At 43.1% G+C, this 23,248-nt stretch overlaps 1 protein-coding gene across 5 annotated transcripts in view; it reads right to left on the minus strand.

The window, feature by feature from the left end:
* Positions 1-2,343, minus strand: part of depdc5 (DEP domain containing 5, GATOR1 subcomplex subunit) — a 222,700-nt gene extending 220,357 nt beyond the window's left edge. For all 5 annotated transcript variants that reach the window (XM_061695209.1, XM_061695212.1, XM_061695211.1 and 2 more), the window contains exon 1: positions 2,183-2,343. The gene's annotated coding sequence lies outside the window, so the exon portion shown is untranslated. The remainder of the gene's footprint in view (positions 1-2,182) is intronic.
* Between the last annotated feature and the right edge of the window lie 20,905 nt (positions 2,344-23,248).

Here is a 23,248-nt window from a genome sequence, read left to right on the forward strand (position 1 = left end):
TAGGGGGTGCTTCGGGAGTATGGGCTGTAGTACGGGCTGTTCGGTCTTTGTACGACCGGTGTCAGAGTTTGTTCCGCATTGCCGGCAGAAAGTCAGACTCGTTTCCGGTGAGGGTTGCACTCCATCAAGGCTGCTCTTTGTCACCGATTCTGTTCATAACTTTCATGGACAGAATTTCTAGGCGCAGCCGAGGCGTAGAGGGGGTCCGTTTTGGTGGCCTCAGTATTGCATCTCTGCTTTTTGCAAAGCATGTGGTTCTGTTGGCTTCATTAAGCCGTGATTTCCAACTCTCACTGGAGCAGTTCGCAACAGAGTGCGAAGCTGCTGGGATGAGAATCAGCACCTCCAAATCTGAGACCATGGTCCTCAGTCGGAAAAGGGTGGCGTGCCCTCTCCAGGTCGAGGATGAGACCCTGCCCCAAGTGGAGGAGTTCAAGTATCTTGGGGTCTTGTTCATGAGTGAGGCAAGAATTGAACGGGAGATCGACAGGCGGATTGGTGCAGCGTCTACAGTGATGCAGACTTTGCATCGGTCCGTTGTGGTAAAGAAGGAGCTGAGCCGAAAGGCGAAGCTCTCCATTTACCGGTCGGTCTAAGTTCCTACCCTCACCGATGGTCACGAGCTGTGGGTCGTGACCGAAAGAACAAGATCCCGGATACAAGCGGCAGATTTGGGTTGGACCACTTTTCATGGATACCTGGGGTGGTGCAGTGTCCCCCACAACTGGACTGGTGTTGTGATAACTCATAGATTTTTTTAATGAATTTTTTAAATCCATGTTCATGACAGTGAAATATACCAATTTCAGGAGACTTTTATTTTGGAATGCCATCAGCTTTGGATGGGACCTCTTTTGTTGGAGACCTGGGGAGGTGTAGTGGCCCCCAGAACTGGACCGGTGTTGCGATATCTCATTAAAAAGATTTAACAGATTGTTTCAGTCTGGGGTAATGACAGCAAAATATGCAGTTTTCAGAGATTTTTATTTTTAAATACAATATCAGATCTTCATCAAACCTCTTCGTGGAGTCCAGATCTGGACTTGTCTTGCAATACCAATGGGATTATGATGGGGTGGCTATGGCTCAGTAGGTAGAACAGGTTCGAATCCCTGCAACGACTGTCCGCATGTCGAAGTGTCCTTGGGCAAGACACTGAACCCTAATTTGCTCCCAGTGGGCCTGGCAGTGCCTTGCATGGCAGCAGTCGCCCATTGGTTTATGAATGTGTGTGTGAATGTGAGGCTTTGCAAAGCGCTTTGGGCACTGTGATGAGGTAGATAAACCGCTATATAAGTGCAGTCCATCGCCATTTATTTTTCCCAAGATACCAAATAAAGCAAATTTTTTCATGTATCTCAAAATTCAAATTACCTTTGCTGGTTACATTCCTTAACCGAAGAGCACTGACCTCCGTATTATTGGGAAGCTTTTATTTTGAAGGTGGCTTCGCCCCGAGTTTGCAACCCATTACCATAATGCCTAGTATGAACAAAATTAGGGGCGGCTGGCTTGACTGCTACTTTACGAGTGGAGGCTGTCTTCACCGCAGTGCCTGTGTGGAGTTGGCATGTTCTCCCCGTGCCTGCGTGGGTTTTCTCCGGGCACTCCGGTTTCCTCCCACATCACAAAAACATGCATGCTAGGTTAATTGAAGTCTCTAAATTGCCCGTAGGTGTGAATGTGAGTGCGACTGGTTGTTTGTTTGTATGTGCCCTGCGATTGGCTGGCAACCAGTTCAGGGTGTACCCCGCCTCCTGCCCGATGATAGCTGGGATCGGCACCAGCACGCCCGCGACCCTAGTGAGGAGAAGCAGCTCAGAAAATGGATGGATGGATGGATGGATGTTTTAAAAAGGTGACAGTTTGCCCTTTGGAATTGGAAATGATTGAATTGATCTCAATGGGAAATGTACAGTGTATGACTATTAAAGACCCGCAATACAATAGCGATAATCGGAAATTGATCTCAATGAGAAATATACAGGGTATGACTGTTAAAGACTCACGATACAACACCCATAATCTGTCACAGCACAACTATTTCTGAATCTTTATTTACTACTTGACCACGTTACTAGGTTCAACATATACTGCATATCTAATGTGGTTGAGTCAGTGCAATGACGCGTTCCGAGACATGTGACAATGAAGACAAGAAAGTCATTATTCGATGGCTTACCGATCGTTAGTCGTCATCAGAGTCGCACCCTCCGTCGCGTTTAACTCCTTTCCAAGTTGCACGAGAAACAAATAATTATTCTTATTTTTTCTTCTTTTTTTCGTCTTCTTTTCTTCCTCTTCTTCTTGTGCTTCTTCTTCTTCTTCTTGTGCTTCTTCTTCGTGTTATTCGTCTTCTTCGATGATTTGTAATTGGGGTTGGCTTCATAGGTATGAATTAGGTAGATACGACACGCCCCTTTGAGTTGCGTGCCCACTTGACGTTGAGCTAGTGGGGGCAAACAGTCAGCACTATATATCCATCCATCCACCCATTTTCTGTACAGCTGATCCTCACAAGGGTCGCGGGCGTGCTAGAGCCTATCCCAGTTATCTTTGGGCAAGAGGCGGGGTACACCCTGAACTGGTCGCCAGCCAATCGCAGGGTACATATAAACAAACAACCATTCGCACACACATTCACACCTACGGGTAATTTAGAGTCTTCTATCAACCTACCATGCATGTTTTTGGGATGTAGGAGGATGGATGGATGGATGGATAGATAGATGGATGGATGGATGGATGGATGGATGGATAGATAGATAGATAGATAGATAGATAGATAGATAGATAGATAGATAGATAGATAGATAGATAGATAGATAGATAGATAGATAGATAGATAGATAGATAGATTGATTGATTGATTCCCATAGAAGGCAATGAAAGTATGGACACTGAAATTAAGGAGTAAAAACCGGTTTTCATGAGGGTTACTGTTACGTAAATGACAAGAGAATATGCTAGTGTAGTGTATTTTTAATAAGGACTTGAAGAGAGACATTTTTACAGTATAGTAAGATGCCTGCAGAGGTGTTGTTCGCTTCAGTGATCTCTTTCAACTTTCAGCTTCAATTAGGGAAATTGCATTACAGAGACCAAATCCTTATCCTTAAATCCCCCTGCAGTTTACACGACAATACGTCCTCTGGGTAAACAATGAATGGAGCCATAAATGGAGGCTGCTGGTGTAACAACAAAGATTACGACAGCCATTTGGTGGGTCAAATCCTGATTTATTCATTCCTTTGGGTTTCGGTTGATTCTATGACAAGAAATCCACCTCGTGGACGAAAAGTGATACAAAGAGGAGGACGCTGTACTATTCAAACCTTAGTGAACCAATCAGGTTTAGGGGCGGTATTTAAGAGTACGCCCCCAGATGCGAGATTTATAAACTGGTGACCCTAGATTTACGGGGTGGGCTCATAGCAAATCTGAACATGAAAACAACTGTTAAGAATAAAGGCTTGTTTAATAAACCTGATTTAGCCCAACCGCCTGTGTCTCAGAGTATTCTTTGTTTCCACTCGACGTGCACTCTTTCTCAGACCCGGAAATCCACCTCACGAGCAATATAGAACATGTGAAAAAAGTACGTGCCCTCGTCTCAAATTCTATCCCCCCCATAGTTTCTGCACTTTCATGTTTAAGATCATCAAAGATATGTAAATATAAGACAAAGATATCCCAAGTTAACATAAAATGCCGTTTTTAGATAGCACTTTTATTTATTAAAGAAATGTTTTAAAAGAAAAACTTCAGAGCCCTGTGTGAAATTGCCCCCAAAACCTAATAACTGGTTGAGCTATTCTCAGCAGCAGCAACTGAAATCAGGCATTGACTTGTGTTTTCTTTGTCTGATATTAACATATGTTTGATTATCTTAAACATTAACGTGCGGAAACTATGCACACAAAAACAAATTGAAAAGGGGGAAATACTTTTTCACGGCACTGTATACTGACCAACGATGATGTTTTCTTTCGGGAAGTTACATAACAATAAGACATAGGGATGGGTACTGAAATTGGTACTTTTGTAGGAATTTGGTCGTGACTACAGATGACCAATTCACGTAAAATCAATCGGTACCACATATAGTGTCGTAAAAAAGTATTGGCCCCCTTCTCAAATTCTTATATTTTTGCATACTTTCCCCACTTTGTTTAAGATCATCAAATAAATGTAAATATCAGACAAATATAACCCAAGTGAATGTAAAATGCTGTTTTAAAATGGTGATTTCATTTATTAAGGAAAAGAAACTATTCAAAGTTAACTGGCCCTGTGTGAAAAAGTAATGGCCCCCTAAACCTAATAAGTGGTTGGGCCATCCTCAGCAGCAACAACTGAAATCAACAATTTTCTATAACTGGCAATGTTTGTGCCTATGCACCAAACAGAGTACCCACCCTTTTTGGAGTCCTTAGAGGGGGGGGGGGATGCTAACCTACGCCCACGACGCACCTTGTGCAGGACTCCGCGGCGTCAAAGCAACAACCATAGTTGATAGTAATCCTGATCTGTATCTGGCGCCAAATTTGCACATATGCATCCTCTAAAAAGACATCCATTACCTGTGTCCCAGTAAGCCGTTCATCCGAGATGTACCGGATGGGATTTGTGGCCTGAAACCCATGAAGGATGGGTCGCGGTGTAGAGCCGAAGCTACACCTCGCTACCAGGTTACTTCTACTCACGTGGAAATTGTTGGGTCCAAGTGGATAGTCAACACACCATCCCTAAGCGGTACGGTAAGTTACGACCACCACGACACCACGACAAGACTCGCCCTGTCAAATCAAACCATGTGGCTCGACGTTCCCAAAGATGCCATTTTGCATATTGAGGATGTTACCCTCTACCACCTGCCAACCAAAAATTACGAGAGTGAAATCGAGATTGCTAACTTTTTCGGACAGTACAAACTGGAAGTTGATCCTGAGACGCTGAAACAGATTCAGTTTGAAGGAACTCAAGCGATTGACATCACCCACATTGTTGGATTTATCTCACCAAACATTATAATGAATAAACACAAAAGGAATGAAGACGTTGGTCATTTTACTCATGAGGAGGGCGCATGGGAGATTGTTCAGGTTACAGCCTCTCAACACGCTCTAAACAATCTCCCCCGTCGCTCCTACATTTATTTGAAAATAGGAGAGTTCTACAAGACATAATATTCTAAGCATTAAGACACAACACAAAACATAGGACCAGACGACACCTGTCCCGTCCCCGACCACATCCGATCACGTCCTTGGTCAAGGCGCCCTTCCATCAAATGTTGCTGAGTCATCTTCTTGAAGGCGAGACATCTTTCTATCTAAATATTGTCCATAATACTAATGCAGGCTACTAATGCAAAATACTAATGCAAGCTAAGCAAATAAATGATAACTACTAAGATATATCTAACATTTCCCTCCTGTTTATCATGTATTTGCACAAATTCTCATATCATCTTACAGTCACTTCATTTCGATTTTTAACTGTAGAATCATTTTTATGAAACAAATACATTTACACCCAGAGTAGATTTGTCATACATGAATGTTATAGTTTAAACATCGTAATCATCTGGATCAGGAAACAAATCAGTTAAAGCATAATCATCATCATCATCATTATCATCATCATTATCTTTATTATCAAACAGTAATGGATACATCAGCTCCATACGGTTCTCCATGGGGGTTATGGCTGTGGTGATTAATCTACTGATTAAAGCTCGAATGCATGGGATACAACAACATCCACAAAATGTCAGAATGGCTGCAAAAACAGCAATTGATATCAATATTGGTGAAATTAGGGTTTTATATTTACCAAAAACGTCCATCCAGCTGTCCCACAAGGAGTGTTGATTGAGGGTCCGTAGACCATCGATGGCTCTGGTCAAGCTGCCATCTGAAGCAGTATTGTTTGTTCTCCAAACATACCGCAAACACCTCCCTCTCTTGCGAGGAGTGTGTCGACAGCTATGCGCTTTTGGAACGTCCTTGAAGAGGTAGCTTTGAGCTGCTCATGCACAGCTTCCAACCCACTCTGAGTCCAATTTCCTAATCTCTGTACATTGAAGTGGATATAGTTTATCCCATCAACATTTTTATTCATCGTACACCACCAGCATATGAAGTCCTCCTGCAACTTGGTCAGCTAATTTGTATTGATTAGGAACCCCATGAGGAACACCTATGGCGTTGATGTATATTTTATGTTGGATAATTTTGCCTCTGCCAGGATAAATCTATTTTTTGTCTATGTTCTAGATTGGACAAAAACATTGGTGCCCTTTCCATTAAATCTTGAACAGGCATAGGGTATACTGACACATGCAATATCAAAGTGATAATAGTTCACAATCCAGATCTTTAGGTAATCTATCAAACAGTCTATCATCTCCGGACCACCACCAGCTGCTGCTCCGTGATACTGGCATAAATTTTGGTCCGACTTTTAAGGTTACTTTACACCGTGTGTCGTTAAGTGGTCCTATTTTTTATTTTTTTTCCTTTACTAATCATGTTTATACAAGTGAAATTATTTGGTGCTACTAGAATAGAATTTTGTCCCGAAACTCCTGTGACTACAAGGAACCAATCATAAGTAGTTATGTTATTAACCATTAAAATGTGTTCACTTTTCTTTGAAGTTTTTTAATGGCATTTCTGGTTCAACACGGTTGCCATAACACAATGCTACTCGGAAGTGGGGATCTTTTCCGCCAGAATATGCCCCCAAACTCATCATCAAACACACTGGGTGACTTGATTTGTATTTCAATATTAAACTATGGGCCATTTTGCTTATGTTAAACTTCTTTCTATATTCTTTTGCTATTTTTTTGTGACCAACTGGACCAATCATAACCTGTTTCACCAATCCTCAATTCTGCCCATTCTCTTGAGCATCATTGGTGAGAGCCGCATATGGAATTATGATTAAAGTATCTTGATTTTGGGAGGCACAAAATATTAAACTGTTTTGCCGCATTTGGAGGTCATGCCCACAGTTCTGATCATCAACTGTACTCCTTTTGGTACGAGTTAATGCTTCCAAATTTTTGATTATTGGGTTGGTCATATTGGTCCAGTTGGTAGGTGATTTCCTATCTAAAAAATGCGTTGTATCATTTAGGGTGGGACGTCCCATGTACCACATAAACAAAACCAACACTATAGTAACCAAAGTTGCTGCGTAACAGCTTATCGAATCTCGTAACCAACGTGGGTGTGCCATTCTGCTGAGTTCTCACTAAACGGGTTGGTGTCTTTTTTCTTCACTGACCAGCAAGCGTTTTCAGAATCTACACATCTGCTCCCGCTCCGTTATCAGACTTTTGCTCACCTTCCCTATTTGAGTACTCAGCTGAAATGACCCTTTTACAGTGTGTTAAATGAACCCACGTATTTCTTTCTGCTATTTTTAGGGCTGTTGGAGTTGTCAATAATACTTGATACGGTCCTTCCCACTTCGGTGAATGCCAGTGCTTCTTTTTGATGCTTCGAATTAGGACCCAGTCTCCCGGTCCAACCAACTTGGTTTCCTGCTGGGAAACATGTTTACTTTCAGCAGATACTTTTAAATCATTTTGTTTCTCTAACAACTTTCTCATGTAATCAGCTAAGTTTGTTTCGTCATCAAGTTCCCATTTTTGTTTAAACAACGGAAGTCTATAAGGTCTTCCAAACAATGTTTCGTAAGGTGTTAAACCTGTGGTACTTGTAATGTTGATGTACATTTTAACGAGGTCCAGACACTGTGTCCATGACCTTCCTGTCTCTTCCATACATTTTTTCAATCTATTTTTTATTGTCCCATTCATTCTTTCCACGAGACCTGCACTCTGAGGGTGGTAAGCACAATGGTTTTTCAAATTAATGTGGAACATGGTTCCTATTTTTTTGATTATTTGATTTACAAAATGAGTCCCATTATCGCTGTGAATGGTTTCAGGTATGCCATATCTTGGAATGATGTCTTTACATAGTGCTTTTGCCACCGTCAGAGCATCAGGTGATTTTGTTGGGAATAATTCGATCCATTTAGAAAATGCATCTATGATAACCAAACAGTATTTCTTTCCTTCACTTTGATTTAATTCTATATAATCCATGTGAATGCGTTGGAAGGGGTATGTAGGCACTGGAAATTGACCTCTAGTAGGTCGTAATTGCCCTTGAGGATTATGTCGTGCACAGATCATGCATGCTCTACAATAATTCTTTGCATATAAATTGAAACCATAGGTTGTAAAGTGTCGATGTATCTGTGCCACCATCCCTCCTGTTGAGACATGTGACACACCATGGCTCAATATAGCAGCCCATTTGAATAGGTTCTTTGGAAGTATTTGTTTCCCTTCTGTGCTAATATAAATATCATTTTGTAGCCTTGAACCTCGTTTTTCCCAATAATTGCGTTCTTGTTGTGGACTCTGTTGTTGCATATCTTTTAGTGTTTGGTCATCTAAGGTCTGTTGCTCAATATTTTTTATTAAACCCAAAAATGGTTTATAGGCTGCCTTTTTCGCGGTTTTGTCCGCAAATGCATTCCCTCGAGAAATTTTGTCAGTGCCAGATGTATGTGCAACACATTTGCAAATTGCCACTTTTCGTGGATGCTGCACTGCCTGTAACAATTGTTTAAGTAATTCAGCATGCGTTACTGGTTTCCCTGTTGATGTAATCATTCCTCTGTTATCCCAATATTGTGCAAAAACATGAACTGTGGAATACGCATATTGGCTATCAGTATAGATTGTAACATCCTTGTTTATCATCATTTTGCATGCTTCGGTTAATGCTACTAATTCAGCAGCTTGGGCAGAGTAGTGTGACGGTAGCGACTCAGCTTTTAGCACAACAGTATCAGTTACTACTGCGTAACCTGTTTTTATCTTTCCTAGTTCATTTTTTTTCGAAGAACCATCTACATACAGAACCTGTCCATTATTCAAAGGTTGATCTTTCAAATCATTTCTACATTTAGCAGTTTTTTCAGCCAATTCCTGACAATCATGCTGCGTGCCCTCATCAGGTAAGGGTATTAGTGTGGCTGGATTTAAGGTTGTGCATCGCTCAACAGTCAAATGTGGTTGTGACAGCAAGATGGCCATGCAAGATAAATGTCTTGCAGGTGATAAAAACGCCATATTGGTTTGCAATAGGAGAGCAGACACTGTATGTGGCACTTTAAGAGTTAATGGATGAAATAACACAATTGTGGAAGCTGCTCTCTATTGCCATTGAAGCTGCCACAACTGCTCTGACACAATGCGGTAATGCACACGTCACGTTGTCTAGTCTAGTTGAAAAATAAGCTATTGGTCTCAGCTTATCACCGTATTGTTGTGTAAGTACGGAGGTCATGTAATAGTGTTTACAATCTACCATCTGAATGAATGGTTTATCATAATCCGGAAGGGCCAGCGCAGTACTGGACACCAAATGTTGTTTAATGTCACAGAAGGCCTTTTCTGCCTCTGTATTCCATTGAACAGGTGATGTCATTTTAAGGTCTGCTTCATACATCAATTTTGACAATGGTGCAATAATTTCTGCATAGTTTGGAATCCATGCTCTACAATAATTTGTCAGACCTAAAAATGACATCATATGTTTCTTTGTTTGCGGTTTAGGGGCTTTTAAAACTATAGTTTTTCTGTCTTCTAATATAGTCCTTCCTCCTACACTCAGATTATGTCCTAGATATTTGACTTGCTTTTTACACCATTGCAATTTATTTTTGTTTACTTTATGTCCCTCCTCTGCTAGATGATGCAGTAAGGCTAATGAATCTTTGATGCATGTCTCTCCATCTGGAGATGCCAAAAGCACATCATCGACATATAATAAGATTTGGCTCCCTCCTGGGGGAGTGAATGTAGACATGCTTGTTGTCATTATTTGTGAATAAATTGTTGGACTTTCACAGTAACCTTGTGGTAATCTAGTAAATGTATATTTCTTTCCCTCAAATGTGAATGCAAACCAAAATTGACTGTTCTCTTCTATTGGTATAGAAAAGAAAGCATTGCTTATATCCACTACTGTAAACACAGTAGCGTCTGCTCTTAATGAATTTAACAATGTGTGTGGATCTGGTACACATGCTGCTCTCTGTATCACTGCAGAATTTACAGCTTGCAAATCTTGTACCATCCTCCAACCGACTGAAGGTGGGGCCTTTTTCACGGGAAAAATTGGTGTGTTACATGGTGAATCTGGACACGCCACTATAACTCCTGCTTTAATTAGTGCTTCAATTACCGGTTTGATTCCTTCATGTGCATCCGGTTTTAATGGATATTGACGAATCCCTGGCCTATATTCCGTTTTTGGTCTAATTTGTACTGGTAAAGCCCCTTTAATAAGGCCTACATCGAATGGTCCTGCGGACCATAACTTTTGTGGAACTGTTTTCAGCATCTCTTCATCAATTTCAGTGAGAATCATCTGGTCTAATCATACAGGATGCATGTGTCTCCCTTCATCACCCTGCATTGTCCAAAATATTGCCTTCCTGATTAGACCAGTTGATGCACTGTATTCGAGGTCGTTTTCTATTTGTTGCCAATCATCTGCCTCTTGTCCTTGTTTTACTAATGTTCCCACACATTTCCACTGTGACTCATAATCTTTGCACATTGAAATATGTGGGACACTTGTATTTTTATACAGTTCCTTTAATTTGTCTGATAAAATAATTCCTGCCGCGACTTTTGCTTTATTGTCTGAGTACAGATAATCCACAGTAATGTTATCATGTGTCGCATGTCGTAACTTGTTTTCATATACTGAGTCTGGACCCGATGTGTTTTTGTACCACAGTGTTATATGCAGCTCATCACTGTTTTTTTTTTCTTCTATTTGTGTGATAAGCTGCAAGGCTGCAGACATCAGAGTCTCTCCCATGTTTAACGGTGGTTTGTCAGGGATATCGATTGTGTAATAGAATGTATTCTGTCTGCTTTCCAGTGTCATATAGAGATCTTCTCTTTTTAATTCATATTTTCGTTTCACTAAAATATTTCCATTTGATGATGGAATGAGTACAAGTCCTAGTTGGAATAAGCCATCTCTTCCCAACAAATTCACAGGGCACTCCGGGACTTCGAAAATTGGCATTCTACATGTTTTCCCCTGTGGGTCTCTAATCCACACAGGCTCAAGTTCCATGGCAAAAGTAATTTGTCCATTTGCTGATCTAACTATTGCTTTATGTCCCGATAGTTTGGAACCTGGAATCTTTTCCCGACATGCAGTTCTACATGCTCCTGTGTCGCAAAGAAAGTTCATTTCTTTCCCATTTACTGATAAGATTATTTCAGGTTTCTCAGTATCCAAACTTAGAATGTCCTGTAAATTGAAATCCACTTCGTCATTTTCCGTAATGTTTACAGAAGCGGATTTGTTGTGTTGGGAAGCAGGCTGGCTTAGTCATGCGGTTGTTTGACCGTCTTCTTTGTTATCTTTCTTCGGGCAGTTACGTGCGATGTGGCCTTTATTTCCACAGCACCAACAGATGTTATTATCATAATATTTTCGACCATATCTTACCATCTCACGGCCTCTGCCGCGTCCTCTAAAATTATCTCTCTTTTTGCCTTGATAGTAAATTTCTGCTCCTCCGTTGAGGAAGACATCTACATTATTATTATTTTTTTTCTTCTGTCTTAACACTCTTTCTGCATGGAGGGCATGATTAACATATTCCTCCAGAGAGCCAGTTGCTAGGTTTATCCAATGTTTATCGACCCATTTGTTAATGTGCTCTCTCGAGTTCGCATGTAAAGCATTTTTCAACTGTTGTTGATAAGGGCCCTGAGGATTTGCATCCTCAGTCAATCCGCTGTTTGCTTTAAAACAAGCGGTCATTCTAACCCTGTATTCTTCAAATAGTTCATCGTCTTTTTGTTTTATCCTTGCAATTTCCGTGTAATTCGCCCTTTTGCGGAACCTGGTTGTGGTTCTTTCTATCAAGGCTCTAACTCGATGGTGTAATTCTCTGTCATCATGTGGCATTATAACACCATGATGTTTTGGATCCCAATCTCCACGGCAAAGATGCCAATCAGGCCCCATTGCAGTCATCCAAATTTGTTGTGTTTCTGCACCGTTTAAATGGTAGGAATGTCTAAGATTTTCCATGTCCTCAACAAACTGGACAATGTCTACTTTGTAGGATATGAGGCCGGCTACGGCCTTTTTCACATCCTCATTAGTCCAAGTTCTATAGACCAAAATAGTCTCTTTGCGATCCTCTTGTACATTTGGATTTGCCACCTCAATCATCGGATATAAATCCATGTCCCCCTCGTTTGAGGTTGTATTTGCCATTTTGGGAACGGGAGAAAATGTTTCCCCCATATTTTTAGACCAATGCATTTGTACTCCTCCTGATCGTAAAACTCGATGAGTTTCTGATTCACAAGTTGGAGGATGCTCATGAGGTGGCAAAACCGGGTACAAGGGCGCTGATGCTTGTGTCTCATCATTTTTTTCACTTCGTTTTTCAACTATCTTTGTTTTAACATTTCTTATCTTTAGTCCTGTCTCGTCATCTTCCTGTCTTTGGAATAATATATTTTTATCCTTTTCTGTTTGCTCTTTTAGTTCATCTGTTAAGTTTTTCTTTTTCTCTTCTTCCTTTTCTCTTTTAGACGCCATATTTAGCCAAAAAAGTAAGTCGTCAAATCCATCTTTTCCCATTTGTGATATATTATTATTGTGCCGTTCCTTTATTTTGTTTCGAAGTTGAACTAATTTTCCCGAATTCAGCTGGCCAGCGAAACTGTATTTGGTTATCCACGTGTTTAAATGTTTTATTTTGGAAGGGTTTTGTAGTTGTACATATTTCCAATCTTTACACGTCAGGCTTTCTGTTGGATTCGTTTTACTGTTATTGTTTCCCATTTTTGTGAATTTGGAAGTCAGTTTATTTGCACCTAGAGTGACCTAATACTGACTTTATTCAAAATATGACTGGGTGACAATGAATGTCTGAGTTCTGGTAAACCTCAACCTTCTACCCCGAATGGGGCGGAGGTTTCTTGCCTCTGCTTCCAAACTCAGTTGTCACTTACAATCCAGTCTCTTACATCCAAACTTTTACACACACACACACACGATATTAGTAACGTTTTAACAAACACATGAAAACATGGAAACACGGAAACACGAAGGCACGGAATTTTAAGTACGTCTAGGACTCCGCCGTCCTTTATTTTTTTTATTATTTTTTTTATTTTAACACGGAATTTCAGCACGTATAGGACTCCGCCGTCCATGCGGAATTTGTCGGACTCCGCCGTCCATCAGTTACTTGCCAGTGACTAGTATTACACAAGGTTTATTTCGCCGCAGACTTCTTTGTCGCGCGATACATTCATTCAAAAAAATTTTAAAAATTTAACTCACCAGTCGTCTTCAATCCTGTGGATTGTCGTCAACCTTCAGATCCCAGTTGAGAAGAACAAAGACCAGTCCCGGAAAGGGTCTCAATTGCCGTGGCCACGGTCTCTTAACTGGGTGTCGGCTCCACAACTGGAATCCTCGGGTGTGTTGACATCCGGCTCGAAGGACCAATTTAATGTTGGATTTATCTCACCAAACATTATAATGAATAAACACAAAAGGAATGAAGACGTTGGTCATTTTACTCATGAGGAGGGCGCATGGGAGATTGTTCAGGTTACAGCCTCTCAACACGCTCTAAACAATCTCCCCCGTCGCTCCTACATTTATTTGAAAATAGGAGAGTTCTACAAGACATAATATTCTAAGCATTAAGACACAACACAAAACATAGGACCAGACGACACCTGTCCCGTCCCCGACCACATCCGATCACGTCCTTGGTCAAGGCGCCCTTCCATCAAATGTTGCTGAGTCATCTTCTTGAAGGCGAGACATCTTTCTATCTAAATATTGTCCATAATACTAATGCAGGCTACTAATGCAAAATACTAATGCAAGCTAAGCAAATAAATGATAACTACTAAGATATATCTAACACACATTGACAACACCTTATGCGCTATTAGCACTGAGAGCAGAACACCCGAGCTCCCACTCATGCACCCCTGGTCCTCATCAGATAATTGTCCTGGTCAGTCTCGGTTACTGCCTGACCTTCGGCATCGCCTACCTGCTCTACCGAAAGACTCAGAACTTGCAAGGTCTTCTGAACCAGTGCTCAGGTGCGCGACCCAAAATCTTCCGTAGGAAAAGAACGACTGAACCCAAACCTAACCCCATACAGACGACAGGGGAGGAGATCCTCCTTGACCTAAATTGCCCCCCGGACCTAACTCCCCCCTTTTTAATCTAGACTAGGATTCAGCTCTCCCTAAGATTAGAACCTCTACTTGGCACCTTCCCTTTCCTTGATTGATTTGTCGTGTTCTACACCTGACCGCTGTGCCCCCTATGTGCCAAGTTGAAGCTAGTTACCTTTTCTGTCTCTTTCTTTCTCCTCCATAGAGCCGTGTTGAGTTTCTCCCCTTGTTTTTTTTTTTTTTTTTTTTGTGACTTTTACTGAGAACTCTACACCTAGTTAATGTTTACCCTTAGTTTTAGCTTCACCCATGCCCCGTATTTCTACTCTCACTGCCATCCCAATATAAACACCTACACACATCATCCACACTCACTCCTGACCCCAACGCCCATATACACTTATAGGCTGACCTTATGTTGGAAGTTGCCATGAACAACTGTTATAGGCATAAGGGGGGTGATATGCACGAAGGCTGTACTTTGGTAACTGCATTGTTGTGTGTGTGTTCCTGCCAACCTGTGCCATCTTTCAATGAGACGTCGCCTACATCCGCCATCGAGCCCGATCAAGCTGCTGAAGGGGGGATATGTAGCGGACACGCCACGCAAAGATTCCACCCTGCACCCCAGCCTCGCGCTACCGCCGCTCCGCGCCGAGGTAGACAATTACAGGCTGCTGAAACGCAACTTCACATGCAGACGCTAAACGAATCAAAAGCCATAAACCAGCAAAAACAAGACACAGACATTTGCTTTGCTATGCCGACACTAAGTGAATTACGGCTGCCTGGCGCTTCAAAGCAGAGAACCAAGGATGCCGAGTTCACCCCCGGACGCTAAGTTAATTAACTTCCCACCAGTCGAAGGATTGCACCAACAAAGGCGCCTCCACCCCGTTGAGTACCGTCACTTGGGAGTTGGAACAGGCAACAGCGACACCTACGGATCAGACGACGGAAAGACACTACAGACATGGGTAAGACAGTCTGTGACTCGCCTGGGTGTTAATATTTTCAAAACTTTACATGAACGCCACTAGTGACTGTATTGCTGCAAACTTGAATGTCTAATGTCGAATCTGTTGTTAACTGAACCAGATGAAATGTTTCACCCCACACCACAAATGTCACATGGAAAATAATTCTCCACACCACACAACGTTTGAAACATTCCTTAGAGGTATGAAAGATGATGAGCGTGGAACAACGCAAGGTGAGGAAATGGTCTCATTATCTTAAATCCAATAATGAATATTTAATTTTTTTTTTTTTTTTTAATTATTTATTTTATTTAAACCACAAAATAATCCTAAAATGGAAAAATAATGCCAAAAGGCGGTCCAGACCCCTCTGTGGTCGCGAAGGTGGTAGAAAGGGAGGAGGGGGCTCAATCCCCCCTTTTTGTTTCCAGTTTTTTGGAGAAGTTTTTCTTTCGTCTCTCCTGACCAACTTGCAGACGACCGGGCCAAGCAGGATGCCCACCTCACCCGAGGTGGCAAGGACACATCGGATGATCCCCGGCAACAGAGCCTCCTACAAGTGTACCGAGCTACCCTGTTTGAAGGCCCGAGCTCAGTCCGAGGGAACGGAAGCGGACGCAACGCCCCCTCTCCGAACGTCTTGCAAACAGAGACACCCAAGAGACGTCCTGCCTGGGAACTCATTGGCCTCCTGTTTTTCTTCCCTTTTTTCTTCCTCCCTTCCGTCGAATCCACCTGTTCTCGGTCCGGACCGGGCCGGCCGAACAGTCGGGAGCCTGACTCCCCTGCCTCAAACGTGTTCCAGACACATAAGTCCAACATTGCGGTCTACTAAAAGAACAGATTTGTGCATATTTGGGTTTTAACGAGAACAGGAATCCTCAGCTATATGCATTCACTACACGCCCATTCTGCTAATTTCCCATTACAAAACACTTCCTTTGCCAATGTTCGTCTATACCTTGTTTGTTTTGTGTTTGTCTGTGTTTTATCCTGTAGAAACCCCTTTTGGTTATTATCCATCCATCCATTTTCTACCGCTTATCCGAGGTCGGGTCATGGGGGCAGTAGCTTTAGCAGGGATGCCCATACTTCCCTCTCCCCAGCCACTTCATCCAGCTCTTCCGGGGGGATCCCAAGGCGTTCCCAGGCCAGCCAAAAGACGTAGTCTCTCCAGCGTGTCCTGGGTCGTCCCCGGGGTCTCCTCCCGGTGGGACGTGCCCTTACCAGGGAGGCGTCCGGGCGGCATCCGAATCAGATGCCCCAGCCACCGCATCTGGCTCCTCTCGATGTGGAGGAGCAGCGGCTCTACTATGAGATCCGACCGGATGACCGAGCTTCTCACCCTATCTCTAAGGGAGAGGCGGACACCCTGCGGAGGAAACTCATTTGTATCCGGGATCTTGTTCTTTCGGTCATGACCCACAGCTCGTGACCATAGGTGAGTGTAGGAACGTAGATCGACCGGTAAATTGAGAGCTTCGCCTTTCGGCTTAGCTCCTTCTTTACCAAAACGGACCGATACAAAGTCCGCGTCACTGCAGACGCTGTACCGATCCGGCTGTCGATTCCATTCTTCCCTCACTCGTGAACAAGACCCCAAGATACTTGAACGCCTTCACTTGGGGCAGGATCTCATCCCCGACCTGGAGAGGGCACGTCAGCCTTTTCTGACTGAGGACCATGGTCTCAGATTTGGAGGTGCTGATTCTATCCCAGCCGCTTCACACTCGGCTGCAAACTGCTCCAGTGAGAGTTGGAGATCATGGCATGATGAAGCCAACAGAACCAGATCATCTGCAAAAATCAGAAATGCAATACTGAGGCCACCAAACCGGGTTTTTAGGTTGGACACTCGTGGGAACGTTCACCGCTGTTCCAGGTTTTCTCCATTTAAAAATAATCGCTCTCAGCGTGGTTCGCTGGAATCCTAATGTTTAGAACTGGCTTTATAACCCTTTCCAGGCTGATAGATCTCACTTACTTTATTCCTCATGTGTTCTTGAATTTCTTTGGATCATGTCATTTTGTTGCAGCTTTTTTTAGATCTTTTGGCCAACTTCATTTTGTTAGACATGTTCTATTTAAGTGATTATGTATTGAGATAGTCTAGAGGTAATCAGGCTTAGATGTGGTCATTGAAAATGAACCCAGCTTTCCAAAAAATGTGATTAGCCACAGTTCATGATTTAACAAGGGGGGCATTTACGTCTTCACACAGGGCCATCTAGCTTTGAATTGATATTTTTCCCTTAATATATAACATTACTTTAAAAAGACTGCATTGTATGTTTACATCTTAAACATTAAAGTGGGGAAACTATGCAAATATACAGTATAAGAATTTGAGAAGGGGGCCAATAATATATATATATATATATATATATATACATACACCCTAAATGGGGGGCACGGTGGACAACTGGTTAGCACATCTGCCTTGAAGGCTTGAAAGACTGCGGGGAGTTGGTTAATCCGAATGGCATGACTAAATATTCAAAGTGTCCGAGAGGTATTACATTCATCCTCCTCTCGGATACGGATGAGGTGGTAGGCTTTTCTTAGGTCCGATTTGGTGAATATTTGGGCATCGCAGAGGGATTCAAATGACGGGTCAATGAGGGGTGACTTGTTTTTAACGGTGATGTCATTGAGTCCACGGTAGTCTATGCAGGGGCAGAGAGTAGTGTCTTTATCCTGTACAAAGAAAAACCCGGCGAGAGATGGCGGGAGGGAAAAGGGGCTCCCAGCAGGTGCGGGGGCGGGGGTGTAAAGAAATGGTCACATCTTTGCTGAACACCGGGGAGAAATCATGATATTCTTCGGGGACTCAGGTGAGGTCAACTGGTGTGGCAGATGGTGGGGGTTTGCAGGAGGGCGGTATAGCAGAGAGCAGGCAATGAGAATGGTAGTGAGGGCTCCACCCAGTGATGGATAAGTGTGTCCTGTCTATGGCGGAGTTATGTTTTTTGAGCCAGGGAATTCTGAGGACTAATGGGGTCTCAAGGGAAGGTGTGACAAAAAGACAGATGTTCTCGCTGTGATTTTTGGAAATCAGAAAGGTGAACGGTACTGTTTGGTGGGTGACAGATGACATGACTCGGCCATACAGGGATGTGATTTTCTTGGGAGACAAGAGTGGTTGGAGAGAAAGTTGGAGCTGACGTGAGATACCTTCATGAATAAAGTTATCGTCTGCACCGGAGTCTATAAGGGCTACTATGGGTGTGTTGTGAGTGGAACCTAGAATGCAAGGAGGAACGGTCAGACGGGAGGAAGAGCGAGAGGAAATGGTGGTTTGGCTCACCACAGCACTCTCGGGTTGTGGTGAGCCTGGTCTTTTTTCGTCACAGGGGGCACGTGGGGGCAATAACTGCACAGCTGCTGGGTGACACGACGCTGATGTTTCTGGGGATCGAGTCGTGTATGACCAATTTGCATGGGCTAATCTGGTATAGTGGGTGGTGACGAAGGGGCAGCAGGAGGTGCAGAAGGTGGGTGAGGTGCTGACAGCGCGGTGCTCATAGGAGAGGTGACCTTACGCGCTCTATCCCCCCTCTCTCGAGTTATTTCCCGCAGTCTGTTGTCAAGGCGTATGAATAGTGAAATAAAATCATCGAGAGAGGAGGGCTCATCCTGGGCAGTGAGCTCGTCCTTTAGCTGCGCCGACAGCCCATTATGAAAAATTCCCCAAAGAGCAGCGTCATCCCACCCGCATTCACCCACAAGTATCCTTAATTCGATGGAATAAGCTGCTACAGAACTACCCCCCTGAGTAAGCGTAAGGAAGCGGCGAGTGGCTTCTTTGCCCTGAATGGGGTGATCAAAGACCTTTTTCAGTTTGGCGGAAAAGGAATCAAATGACTCGAGTACTGGATAGGAGTTGTGCCATAACTAGGTGGACCATTTACCTGCTTTACCGTGGAGGAGGTGAGTGACAAATGCGAGCTTGGATTGTTCGGTGGGATAACTGTATGGTTGAAGGTTGAAAACTGGTGAGCAATGAAGAAGAAACTGGGTACATGCACCTAGGTCCACGAAGTAGGGCTCGGGCGGAAGGACATGAGGTTCTTTGTACAAGAGGTGGGGTGGCTTGGAGGCTGAGGGCTTGGAAGGAATACTTACTGCTGGGTGGCCGGTTTGCATCTTTGAAGAAAGGAGGGAGATTTGTTGGGTAAAGGAGTGTAAGGATTCCATGATTTCTTGAAGCATTTTGTCGTGTCGTCCTATGTGGGTGCCTTGGAGGGTGAGTGCATGTTTTAGCGCCTCCGGGGAATGTCACGACGGAATGGAGACTGGACCCAAGTGCAGGCGGAGGCGGAGAGGTTGTGATGAACAGTTTATTGAAAAGGGGAAATGTAGATGGTCCTTGAGGTGCATTGGCAGGTAGTGGAGGCAAGGAATGCGTGGCAGGCGGTGACGAGGGCAGGCGGCTGGATTGACGGCGTGGCGGTAGGAATTCACTTGCTGATGAACACAGAGGAAACACTGAGGAAAAGGAGAGACAAAGTTCAGAAAGGAGACGAGGAATTATGTAGGGGAGAGAAATGGAAGTGGAGAGTGAGTGGGCAACATGGCGCAAAGCGCCACCCAGGGTCCAACCATAGTACTGCAGGGTGGCTCATGACAACTAAGGGTAAACGAAAAGGGAAAATAGGACTGTGTGTTGCTGGACTAAAAATGAGCGTGAATAGGTTACACCGTGTTGAACAAGTACAAAGTTGGAGCTTGTGTGTAGCTAGTATTATCCCCAAAATTATAGGCACTAATCTTGTACATTCTAGCAACGTTTGTCGTGCTGTACTCATGACCGTAGATCTGTTGGTCGGTGTGGATGGTCTTTCTCCGGACATCTCAGGAGGGAAAAGAAAGCAGGTTTGGTTGAAGAAGAAGATCCACAAAAATAAAACAAAAAGAGGTGCAAAAAGAAAGTTGTTGCCTCGTCAAGGTGCGCGCTTACGTTTCCTGCCGATTTAACTTGTAGCAGCTGTTCTTGCTCTCAAATGCATGGGTGACGGGTACGGAATGCCGGTAGTTTCGTTTCTCAGAGCTAGGAAAAGCGATCGGAGCCGCATGGCCAGCTTGTTCGATCGAAATCGCCGCCGTCGGGTTGAGGTGGGCGCTTGCGCATGTGCTGGCACCGGAGGGAAAAGGGAAAGAAAGGGGGAGGGGGTTGGCCGAAAGCCCCCACCCCCCGGCGGACGCCAAAGGTGAAATACCCAGGGGGTGTGTCTAAGGGGGAACCAGAGAAGACTTGGAGAAGACCAGGCCCATCGACCTGAATTTTAGTCTACAACCCCAATTCCAATGAAGTTGGGACGTTGTGTTAAACATAAATAAAAACAGAATACAAAGATTTGCAAATCATGTTCAACCTATATTTATTTGAATACACTACAAAGACAAGATATTAAATGTTCAAACTGATAAACTTTATTTTTAACTTTAGTTTTTAGCATATAATCATTAACTTAGAATTTTATGGCTGCAACACGTTCCCAAAAAGCTGGGACATGACAGGGTCATGTTTACTACTGTGTTATATCACCTTTTCTTTTAACAACTTTCAATAAACGTTTGGGAACTGAGGACACTAATTGTTGAAGCTTTGTTGGTGGAATTCTTTCCCATTCTTGCTTGATGTACAGCTTCAGCTGTTCAACAGTCCGGGGTCTCAGTTGTCGTACTTTACGCTTCATAATGCGCCATACATTTTCAATTGGAGACAGCTCTGGACTGCAGGCAGGCCAGTCTAGTACCGGCACTCTTTTACTACGAAGCCACGCTGTTGTAACACGTGCAGAATGAGGGTTGGCATTGTCTTGCTAAAATAAGCAGGGGCGTCCAAGAAAAAGACGTTGCTTGGATGGCAGCATATGTTTCTCCAAAACCTGTATGTACCTTTCAGCATGAATGGTGCCTTCACAGATGTGTAAATTACCCATGCCAATGGCACTAACACAGCCCCATACCATCAAAGATGCTGGCTTTTGAACTTTGCACCCATAACAGGTTATTTTCCTCTTTAGCTCAGTGGACACGACGTCCACAATTTCCTAAAACAATTTGAAATGTGGATTCGTCGGACCACAGAACACTTTTCCACTTTGCATCAGTCTGTCTTACATGAGTTCGGGCCCAGAGAAGCCGGCGGCTTGTCTGGGTGTTATTGATAAATGGCTTTTTATTTGCATAGTAGAGTTTCAAGTTGCACTTATGGATGTAGCGCCGAACTGTATTTACTGACATTGGTTTTCTGAAGTGTTCCTGAGCCCATGTGGTGATATCCTTTACACATTGATGTCGCTTTTTGATGCAGTGCCGCCTGAGGAATCGAAGGTCACGGGCATTCAATGTTGGTTTCAATGTTGGCTTACATCCAGTGATATTTCCAGTTTCTCTGAACTTTTTGATGACATTATGGACCATAGATGATGAAATCCCTAAATTCCTTGCAATTGTACATTGAGGAACATTGTCCTTAAACTGTTCGACTATCTTCTCACGCACTTGTTCACAAAAAGTTGAACCTCGCTCCATCTAGCTTGTGAATGACTGAGCAATTCAGGGAAGCTTCTTCTATACCCAATCATGGCACCCACCTGTTCCCAATTAGCCTGTTCACCTGTGGGATGTTTCAAACAGGTGTTTGATTAGCATTCCTCAACTTTTTTGCCACCTGTCCTAACGTTTTTGGAACGAGTTGCAGCCATAAAATTCCTAGTTAATGATTCTTAGCTAAAAACAATAAAGTTTATTAGTTTGAACATGAATTATCTCGTCTTTGTAGTGTATTCAATTAAATATAGGTTGAACATGATTTGCAAATCATTGTATTTAATACAACGTCCAAACCTCTATTGGAATTGGGGTTGTACAATTATACCATAAAAATGTTGTAAAAATCATATATTAATATAAAATATTCCTAACTTTGTACTTTTACTCATAGATCAACCACATAGAATGACTGTTTAAACTTTAGTCTTGGTAGATGAATTGCTTATTGTTCAATCACATTTCCTGTTGCTTGGCTTCAAATAAAGACGAACTGTTCAAGTCTTGCAGCTGGACCTGTAAAGTTGACACAATGACAGAGATCACGGCATACATTTGGAATATTTCTGCAGTTTGTGAAATCGCAAAACAGTTAAAGAAATTTGGAATGAGAATACACACATTGTAGTAACTCTCAAATGGCAGTGGGTGTCGCCTGTGTCCCAGCAATTGTTCCCAGTGGGTGTTTGGTGGCGTCTTGCCTGCATGTTTTAATATTGAACAAATAGTTCATTACTGTGTTTGAGTTCCTGAATAGAGCGGTGATTAAAGATAACTCAATGTCCGGGAGTAATAGTTCAATCGGTGGCATATCTAACTAATAAATCTATCATTGTCGATCTGTACCAGCGGTAAAGGATGCCTTTGTAACGGACATGCTCTTGCCCGATGGCACCGTGACCCCCAAACTCCAGATGAAGCGGCATCGCTGTTGCCGCTCCCCTGCCGAGGGAGACGACCACGGGGATGCCAGATTTCACTTCGCACATAGATGCTAAATGAATTACAAGCCGGTAGCATAAAAGCCGAAACAAAGACATCTGGTTTCACACGTTAAGTTAATTAACTTCCAGCCTGAAGAGCCTCAACAACAAAGACTTCTCTTCCGCTGTCACTAGCGACACCCACAGGTAGTGGAAAGTCACTGCAACCCTGGATTAACTAATCACAATCTTCATTGGACTTGAATGTGATATAATATTTTAAGAACTTTACATGAACGCCACTAGTGATTGTCCATCCATCCATCCATTTTCTGAGCCACTTATCCTCACAAGGGTCGCGGGAGTGCTGGAGCCTATTCCAGCTATCATTGGGCAGGAGGCGGGTTACACCCTAAACTGGTTGCCAGCCAATCGCAGGGCACATACAAACAAACAACCATCCGCACTCACATTTACACCTACGTGCAATTTAG

The sequence above is a fragment of the Phycodurus eques genome, chromosome 13, assembly GCF_024500275.1.
Source record: "Phycodurus eques isolate BA_2022a chromosome 13, UOR_Pequ_1.1, whole genome shotgun sequence".
In the NCBI taxonomy this organism is placed as follows: Eukaryota; Metazoa; Chordata; class Actinopteri; order Syngnathiformes; family Syngnathidae; genus Phycodurus; species Phycodurus eques.